Below are 9,835 nucleotides of genomic sequence, written 5' to 3'. Positions count from 1 at the left end.
CTGTAAAGAAAGAAAGAAAGAAATCCTGAGTGTCTGCTTTAGACAAGATACACCATTTTGTATTTAAAAACAACAACATTAAAAAAAAGTTGCTATAAAGTCGATTTGAACTCATGGTAACACCATATGTGTGTCAGAGTAGAACTGTACTTCACAGGATTTTCAGTGGCTGACTTTTCAGGCATAGATTGTCAGGCCTTTCTCATAAGGTGTCTCTAGTGGATTCGAACTACCAACCATCCTGTTAGCAGCTAAGCACATTAACCATATGCACTACCCAGGGACTCTCTCTTCCCTATAATACCTTCATAAGCATCGTTTTAGCACCAGATGCATCCCCAAAGACCACTTAAAGCTCAGCGACCTCCTTCCCTATTCCTTCATGCATGATATGATGTAGATCTCAGCTCAAGCGCTCCTCAACAACTACAGGAATAGCATCAGGATCGTCGATGAGATTCCTCGGGTTTTCATTTCTTAAGGGAATAAAAATGCATGTGAGTAGAGGGTTTGGGTGGTGTCATTCTCTTCTCTTCTGTTGTTGTGGCATAGAAGGGAAAGGAGGGAAGAATCGTACCTCTTCATTGATCTTGGAAGACTTCCTTCATCCAGTTAGCATTTTTGTGTTACTTGAGCCAAGCACATTCAAGGTCTTACAGATTATTCTGGCAATGTGGTAGTTTGTTTTAGAGTAGAACAGGAATAGAGTTTGGTCTCTAAGGATGTGGGACTCACTGAATCAGCTTTCTAGATTTTAAGTGTTGAACAGAAGCAAAGTTCCTGAATCAGGATAAATATGTGAATAAAATAGTATATACAAAAGTACTTTGTAAACACAAAGTCCAACACAAAATATAATTATGCTTTTATTGATTATTACTAGGAGTTCTGGAGTGGCACTGTAGGATAAGTACTGAACTGTTAACTGGAAGTTCAGTGGTTCAAACCCACCAACCACCCCTTAGATAGCCTATTACAGGCTCCCTATGTGTTGGAACCAACTTGGCGGCACTTCAAAAATAACAATTATTACTAGTTAAATGGACACCTGTATTTTCTAGCTTGGTTGCTGTTTTTTTTAGAAAGAAAGTTCTATTGGTTCTAACTAAATGTTTGTACCTTGAAGAGTCACCAACATAGCATCTTCATAGCCCACAAGGAAAGGGTGGAATTAAAGTGTGTAGCCAGTTTGAACGTACACAGAAATCAATGACTCGGAGGTGGTTTTTGGAGCAACTACTGTCGTCATCCAAGGAGTCCTGGTATGGTGCCGTAGGCTAATGTCCTAGATGCAAGGTCAGTTTGATTCACAAGGTCGGTGGTTCAAGCTTACCAGCTGCTCTTCAGATACCTATAACAGGATTTCTATGAGTCAGAACTGACTCAACGGCACTTAACAACAACAACAATTGTCATGGTTCAAAACACTAGGCATCATAGAACATAATTAAAATTTCATTTCAAATGAGCATCTGTTTGAGACAAATACATATACTTTCTTTTCTTGTTGTTGATTACCCTAAAGTCACTCCCTGACTCATGGTAACCCTGTCCACACAAAGCAAAATGCTACCAGGCCCTGCACCATTCCCATGATAAACTGTGGATTGAACCTTTGTGATCCTTTAGGCTTTCATGGGCTGATTATTGGAAGTAGATTTCCAGACCTTTCATTCTCTAGTTCATATTAGTTGGGAAGCTCTACTGAAACCTCTTCAACATCATAGGAACATGCAAGCCTCCACTAGGTGGTGGTAGGCATGAGGTACATTGGCTGGGAGTTTCCAACTTAGAAGATGAGAATTCTAGCACTAAGCACTACTCCCACCATACATATTATTACTGTTAGTTCTCTAGCAGAGACCCTGAGGAAGTCTTAGGAGAGAACATAGAATGGAATGTTGAGCTCTACTGGATCCCTCCTCCTGGGAGAGGATTTGCAGAAGAGCTGACATCAGAACAACACCTTGGATAGACCAAGTTTTCTTTGGCAACTGAGGTTGAAAGGTGGATTTCGAGCAGAAGAAATAGTATGAGCTGAGCATGGAAATGTGGCATGAACAATGAGCGGGGAAACCGATGGAGTATATTGTGAAATGTTCTTATTTGATGAATTGTTTTTGTTTAGCTGTTTTCGTTGTTGGCATATTCATTTCTGGTTTGGAGATAGGCACATTTTTTTAGCTAGTATGCAAAATTTGTGATTATAGAATAAATAGAACCAAGGTTTGGAATTGTTTCAGTCATGGCCAATGAATCAAAGTCAGAATTTGGGTGAAGTGAAATGATAATCAGAACAGGACAAATTGTGGGTTGAAGCCTTGGCCTAGGAGACTCAGGGGAGTTGTAGTGAACCAGGTCAGGAACCTGATTCCAGCGGGAGACAGGGTTATTGCCAGGAGTGTGGAAAGCACCTCACATTCACAGTGATGCAGCTGGCCGCCATCTTTGAGCAGGGCATGTTTGTGTCTGAATATACCAATCAAGAGATTTGGTTGCTATGCACTGCGCACATTGCCCTTGTTTTTCTAGAGGGAGATTAAGTTTCTAGCAGGGCACGGACCTGTAATTTTTTCCCACTCAATCATTCCAGTTCACTCACATTTTATACAGTCTAGTCAATTCCAGTTTCACTTTATCAGCCATGACAGAGCCAGGATTAACCAGTTTGAGGTCTGAATAGAACAGACCTCAAATGGATAATCTCAAGATTGAAGGTGTTGATAATGGCTTCCCATTTCCCAGTATTGTTGCAAATGTGATTGCTTTTAAACATGTTTCCCTTTGAAATCAAGGTGTAGGATGTGTTTACTCTTGACCCTCACTTGCCTGGTATCTTATTTATTTAGTGCTGGTATAACAAGTACCACAAGTGGACGTCTTTAACAAACAGAACTTTGTTTCTCACAGTTTAGGAAGCAAAACGTCTGAACTCTGGGCACTAGTTCTTGGAGAACTTTCTTTCTCTGCCAGCTCTCTGAGGGAAGGTCCTTGTCTCTTCAACTTCAATTTCTTGGTTCCTTAGAGATCTTCATGTGGATTTGGCATCCATTTTATCCCATCTCTGCTTGCTTGTCCTACCTAATATGCTCTTTTTGTATTTTGCTAGAGACCGGACTCAAAACGCATGGTCTCATTAACATAACAAAGACAGCCCATTCCCAGTTAGGATTATAACCACAGGCGTGCTGTTATTGTTGTTGTTGTTGTTAAGTACCCTCCAGTAGATTCCACCTCATAGTAACCGTATATAACTTTCCCAAGGAGAGGACAGTGGGTTTGAACCTCCAACCTTGCGGTGAGCATCCCAGTGTTTATCCTATAGTGCCACACCAGGACCCCAACTACATGTATAGAGATTAAGATTTACAGCACACATTTTGAGAGGACACCATTTAATTTATATCAGCCGGTAAAGGATAGCTTCTAATTGCTCCCTGAAAGTTACTCTGTTTAATTTTTGGTAATGCAGCAACAAACATAATACCTTAGATTTAATGTTGGCCTCTTCCCCCAAGTAAAGGACCATACCTTGATATTTAAGCAAAAAGTGCAAAGCCTGATTCTGATTTATTCCACATGTTCATTTGAAATATTGATTGATTTATGTCACTAAGACATGGGCATTTTTAAACTAATGTGGTCCAGTTAAAGACACCTACCTAAATGTGAGAGGAGGGATGAATGACAATTGAGAGGACTATCATGGACTTCCAGAAAAACAGACAAATCTGCCTTGGAAGAGGTATAGCCAGAATGTTCCTCTGAATGGAGGGAATGGGAGACTTGTCTCTGGTACCTTGGACGTGTTATCAAGAGGAACCAGTGCCTAGGGCTGGACACTGTGCTTGGTGGAGTAGAGGATCAGTGAAAAAGAAGACTCCCAATTAGAGGAACTGATACTGTGGCTGCAAAAATGCCCTCAAACATAACAGCAATTGTGAAAATGCTGCAGGACCAGCTATATTTTATTCTGTTGTTTGTAGGGTAGCTATGAGTCAAGCCAACTCAAGGGCACATAACAACAGCACCTGAAGCTCAACACCTTTATTAGAGTCCTTAGAGCAATAGCTTAGCGATTTGCCTTTTATGCAAATTGTTCCAACTGGTCCTTCTCTTCCTGTGTAATGCTAAAAATAAAACTAAAGCATATGCGTTTCACTCATCTGTTGGCAAACTCATTGAGATAAACTCAACTGAAATTAATAATTTATGTCCTGGAGGTGAGAGTATCAAAAGAAACTAATGCTTCCAAGAGTCTGTGCTCTGGTGGGTTCTCTTTTTGTAAATTTCATTTGTGAGCAATAGTGTGCAGTGGAAACAGAGATAGGAGCTTTAATAGTCTCATTATGATTTGTTTTTAAGAGGTTCATTGTAATTCTGAGACCATATTTTATACCTGTCATTCAGAATAGATAGAAATAAATAATCAGGCATAAAAAATTCATACATCTTCTTTGGAGGGAGGAGCGCATATTGTTTAGCTTGTCAACAAGGTAATAGATTTATGAAGATGCCACTGTAACTGTCTGCTTCATGTTCATAATAGGGCTAATTTATTTTCTCAGCATCGTGTACAAGAATAGATGCCAAATTTCTTCCCGTTTTGAAAAGTAAAATAATTGATCATGACAATGATATTTCTCAAAATTTAATAATCTGACTCAGTGGTTTTGTTTATTTCATAATGTGGTAGTATACTATTGATAAACTTCTGGTGCTAATTACATAGTTTGCAGACTTGCGTAATTTTTATGCATCTTTAATGCATGTTTATAGTTGAAGACACTTAGACAGGAATGAGACAGGAATCTGGTCACTGAAACTAGAAGATGAGTTAGGGATTGGTCTCAGAAACAAAACTGAAGGTTCATTATTCCAAATGGGATACAGCAAAGCTGATGTGATTCTGGGTCTCCCAAATGCTAACCTAGGTCCCATTACTTCCACAGAATCTAGGACAGGCTGAACCTCAAAGTGAGTCTCAGGGCACGACAGCTGTGGAGAAAAGGAACAGGGAATTGCAGAACAGTCAAAGGCTCCATCCATAGTTCTTACAGTGTCTTTAGTACCCACACTGTTTTAGCTCCTATAAGACAATCTGCCTGCCAGTAGCTGGTGGTCCAGTGAAACAAGATAAAAAGCACATAGCTATCAAATCTGGTTTACTCATGCTAGTCTCTTATTTAATTGTATATCTTAAAATGAGCCTTTTCCTGATCACAAATGTACTACTTTTTTAATTACTTGAAAATGTACTTGGGTAATACAAGAATGAAGAAACCAATTAAAATCAGACATAACATCCATTTGCTTTTAGGTACTATAGGACAAGCAGTGAACTGAAAGGTCAGTTTGAATTGAAAGGTCAATGGTTCAAATCCCTCAGCCGCACATACAGTGTTGCTATGCATCGAAATTGAACTAGACTGCACTTAACAACAATAATAAACATAATCTTCTCATATAATCCAGCAGTCTTGCTTTTAGGGTGTTATGGATTAACTCGTTGTCGCTGTCGTTAAGTGCCGTCGAGTCGGGTTCCGACCCATAGTGACCCTGTACAGGGTTTCCGAGGTTGTAAATCTTTACGGGAGTAGAAAGTCTCATCTTTCTCCCGTGGAACGGCTGGTAGTTTCGAACCACTGACCTTAAGGTTTGCAGCCCGATTCGTAACCACTACGCTACCAGAGCTGGTGTTCCCTAAAAGTATGCGTTGTAAATGTTAACCTTTATGTTTATGGTTGGAGCATGCAGTATGATAAGCAATGGCCTGTGAAACACAAGATCAGCAGTTCAAACCCACCAGCCACTGTGCAGGAGAAAGATAAGACTTTCTGTTCCCTCAAAGACTTTGTTGTTGTTGTTGTTGTTAAGTGCCTTCGAGTCGGTTCCGACCCATAGCGCCCCTGTACAGGGTTTCCGAGGGTGTAAATCTTTACGGGAGTAGAAAGCCTCATCTTTCTCCCGCGGAGCGGCTGGTAGTTTCGAACCACTGACCTTAAGGTTCGCAGCCCGATTCGTAACCACTACGCTACCAGAGTGCTGTTGAATTGGTACTGACTCATAACAACCTTGTATACAACAGAACGAAGCACTGCTGAGTCCTGTGCCAATCTCACAATTGTTGCTACGATTGAGCCCATGGCTGTTGCCACTGTGCCGATACAAATTGAAAGATTTCAATTTATATTCCATCAATTCCAAGAACCTGTTCTTTGTCAATGCCTCGGTACACCTTGGACTTCTTCCTTCAATATCATTGTTTCTCGATCATATGCTACCTCTTGAAATGGTTAAATATAGATCATTTATTTTTGGTACAGTGATTTTGTGTATTCTTTCCATTTTTTTTGATGTTTTCTGCTTCATTCAATATTTTGCTCATAGAATCCTTCAATATTGCAAATTGAGGCTTGAATTTTTTCTTCAGTTCTTTCAACTTGATAAATGCTGAGCATGTTCTTCCCTTCTGGTATTCTAATACTAAGTCTTTGCACATTTCATTATAATATTTCACTTTGTCTTCTCTAGCTGTCCTTTGAAATTTTCTGTTCAACTTTTTACTTCCTCATTTCTTCCATTTGCTTTAAGCATCTCTACATTGGAGAGCAAGTTTCAGAGTCTCTTCTGACATCCATTTTGGTCTTTTACTTCTTTGTTGTCTTGATGACCTTTTGCTTTCCTCCTATATGATGTTCTTGATATCATCCTACAACTCTTCTGGTCTTTGGTCATTAGTGTCTAATTCATCAAATCTGCTTTCGAGAAAATCTCTAAATTCAGGTGGGATGTGTTCAAGGTCATATTTTGGCTCTCGTGAAATTGTTTTAATTTTCTTCAGCTTCAGCCTGACCTTGCATATTAGCAATTTATGGTCTGTGTTCCACAGTATGCCCCTGGCCTTTTCTGATGGTGGTTATTTCTCATTCCACAGATGTGCTCAATTTAATTCTGTGTATTCCATCTGGTGAAGTCCATGTATATAGTCACTTATATAGTCATCTTTTATGTTGTTTAGAAACGATGAAGAAGTCATTGGTCTTGTAAATTGTATCATGTGATTGCTAGCAGTATTTCTATCACATCAGCCATATTTCCCAAGGACAACGTTTACATTCCAATTGCCATTAATTGTCAGTACATCTGATTACATGTTTGATCAATTTCAGACTTAAGTTGGTAGAATTCTTCAATTTCATCTTCACTGGCTTTAATGGTTGGTGCATAAATTTGAATAATAGTGTTATAAACTGGTCTTCCTTATAGATGTATGGATATTAACCTTCACAGACAGTGCTGTACTTCAAGATAGATCTTGATATGTTCTTTTGGATGATGAATGTCAATGTGTCATTCTAGCATAGTAAACCATGTGATTGTCAGATTCAAGATGACCAGTACCAATCCATTTCAGTTCACTAATCTGTATGATATTGATGTTTATGTGTTTCATTTTTGACAACTTTCATTTCATTTTTGACAACTTTCAATTTTTCTAGATTCATACTTCACACATTTCATGTTCTGAGTATTATTGGCTATTTGCAGCTGTTTCTCCTGATTTTGAGCTGTTCCCCATCAGCAAATGAAGATCCCAAAAGCTTTGCTCCATTTGCATCATCACGGTCAACTCTATTTTTAGGAACCCATTCTTCCCCAGTTGTATTTTGAGTGCCTTCCAACCTTAGGGACTAATTTTCCAACACTGTACTTGACAATATTCTGGTGCTCTTTAATCATGTTTCAATATTCAATTTCCTGGCACTGTCTGATAATATTCCACTGCTATTCATAAGTTTTCAGTAACTTAATATTTGGAAGTGGTCCATCTCTCCTTCTTCTTAGCCTTAGTCAGGAAGCTCAGCTGAAATCTGTCCACCATGGGCGACCCTGCTGGTATTTAAGATACCAGTGGCATTATTTGCAGAACCACAACACGCAACCACTACAGTACGACAGACTGAGAGACGTGTGGTGGCTCAAAGCTGAACAGCCATGACAACTCTATTCAACAACAGCAAATGACGATGGCCGTAATCCCATTTGGGAATGAGTTTTCTTGATTATTTTAATGAAGCAGGATCAGGCAGAATGAGTGTAGAGTGTGTTTTTGAGTCAGTCTGGTAAAAGCAAATCAGGCTGGTTTGGCGGCGGGGAAAGCAGAGACAGACAGTGAAAACTCCTCTGTCAAAAGCCAAAAAAAAAAAAAAAAAGCAGAGAAAGAGCAGTCTGCAGAAGAACTGCAGAGCTTTGGATCTTGCTTAAGGTTCTGGGCACCAGTTCCCTGTGCCCATTGAGAAGAAATCTGCAGGTGAAAGCAATATACTGCGATTTCTGAATCCACCCAGCCACTGCGGCTGGAAGGCAGAAGTCCTCAGGCCGGAGGGCAGGGCCACAGCAAAGCAGACGCAGCGACACAGCCCTAGAAGCCTAGGAGCAGCTAAGTGAGAGGTGTGACTGATTTTTCATATTTCACTTTTCATTTTTCACTTCTCTCTCCTCTTCACCCCGATCATGCCCTCATGGCACAGCCCAGACACCCCAAAAGGTCCAGCCTTACACCCTCAGTTTTCCAACAGCATAGAGAGGATACCTGCAGGCTGCTACTTACGACATTTTGATCCTGGGAACCCACACCAGAGCTCTGGATCTACCATAAGGTCCAGGACGTCAGTTTCCCTTACTCGCAAGGGGAAAAATCATGATATAAAGTAAAATACTGTGATTTAGAAATCTCTGGAGATGGGACTCCCTCTGTGGCCGCCCCACCAGGGCAGAGTTCAGATGAGGCTACAGCCAGACCAGCACAGGGAACCAGGTGCAGTGACATTTGCAAAAGAAGGTATGGGGGATTCTACACATTTTCCTCCTATTCCCTGTTGTGCCTTCTTTGCCCAGCCCAGACACCTTCAAATGGGTGGGTGCACAACCCCACCCCACCCCCCCAAAAAAAAAAATTTCAGTGCTGACCCCACAGTTTTCCCATGGTACAGAGAGAAAGAGCTTGGCGGCTACTTATGACCTCAGCCTCAGGATCACAGCCCTAAAATTAACTTGTGCATTACCCTTATTCAAGCCATATAGCAAGAAAAAACAGGCACGTCAGGCCATTTAGACAAACCATAAAACAATCTGTGAAAACCCAACATAAAAGGAGGCAACTATCTTGAGAATTATGCTGTGCACATGCAGATACCTAACTGACCTTCAGAGACAAAAATAGTGGACAATCTTTCTCCCATTAACTTCTCAATATCTATCTGCAAACCTCACCGGTGGTGGCTAGAGGAGGGGCCTGAGCGAATGGACACCCCCACCCACTACTGGAGGCTGCTACGGTGCACACACACTGCCTGTGTAGCAAGGCGACTGGACAGTCAGCCACAGTTTTATTTTTGTTGCAAAGTAGTGGTTTTTGTCTCTGCTATTATATTGCTTCTGCTTTTGGTCCTTTTGATCACACATTTGTCCTGGAGGTGGGAGCTTTTTCGCCCTACATTATCCAAGAAGAGACAGCAATCATGGTCCATAGAGCCAAGCTACAAGCATACCCCACAGTATTCTACCATTGAGACAAGAGCCAATAACAGCTGCTAAGCATTACATGAGAAAAAGGAAGCCCATCTCCTGATCATATCCACCAGGAGACACCCAGTAAGCTTAGTAACACAACAACAAACATCCACTTAAGTATTTAAAAAAACCCCACATAACTACTGGAAATGACAAACAAAAGTTCTCAAAACATGTCCAAAACCAGAAAATAACAACTGAGACAAATGCACTGGAGATAGACAAAGGATCCTCAGAAGAGGAAGAGCAGGTTTTGGAT

The 9,835-nt window shown here is 40.6% G+C and overlaps 1 protein-coding gene across 1 annotated transcript in view; it reads left to right on the top strand.

The window, feature by feature from the left end:
* Nucleotides 1-9,835, top strand: part of LOC102810537 (chromosome unknown open reading frame, human C1orf21) — a 353,780-nt gene that overhangs the window by 213,283 nt on the left and 130,662 nt on the right. The gene's annotated exons all lie outside the window — the stretch shown is intronic.

The sequence above is a fragment of the Chrysochloris asiatica genome, unplaced genomic scaffold (genome assembly GCF_000296735.1).
Source record: "Chrysochloris asiatica unplaced genomic scaffold, ChrAsi1.0 scaffold00203, whole genome shotgun sequence".
NCBI lineage: Eukaryota > Metazoa > Chordata > Mammalia > Afrosoricida > Chrysochloridae > Chrysochloris > Chrysochloris asiatica.
The sequence above is the reverse complement of the archived record's forward strand: the minus strand, read 5'-3'. Positions and strand labels throughout refer to the sequence as shown.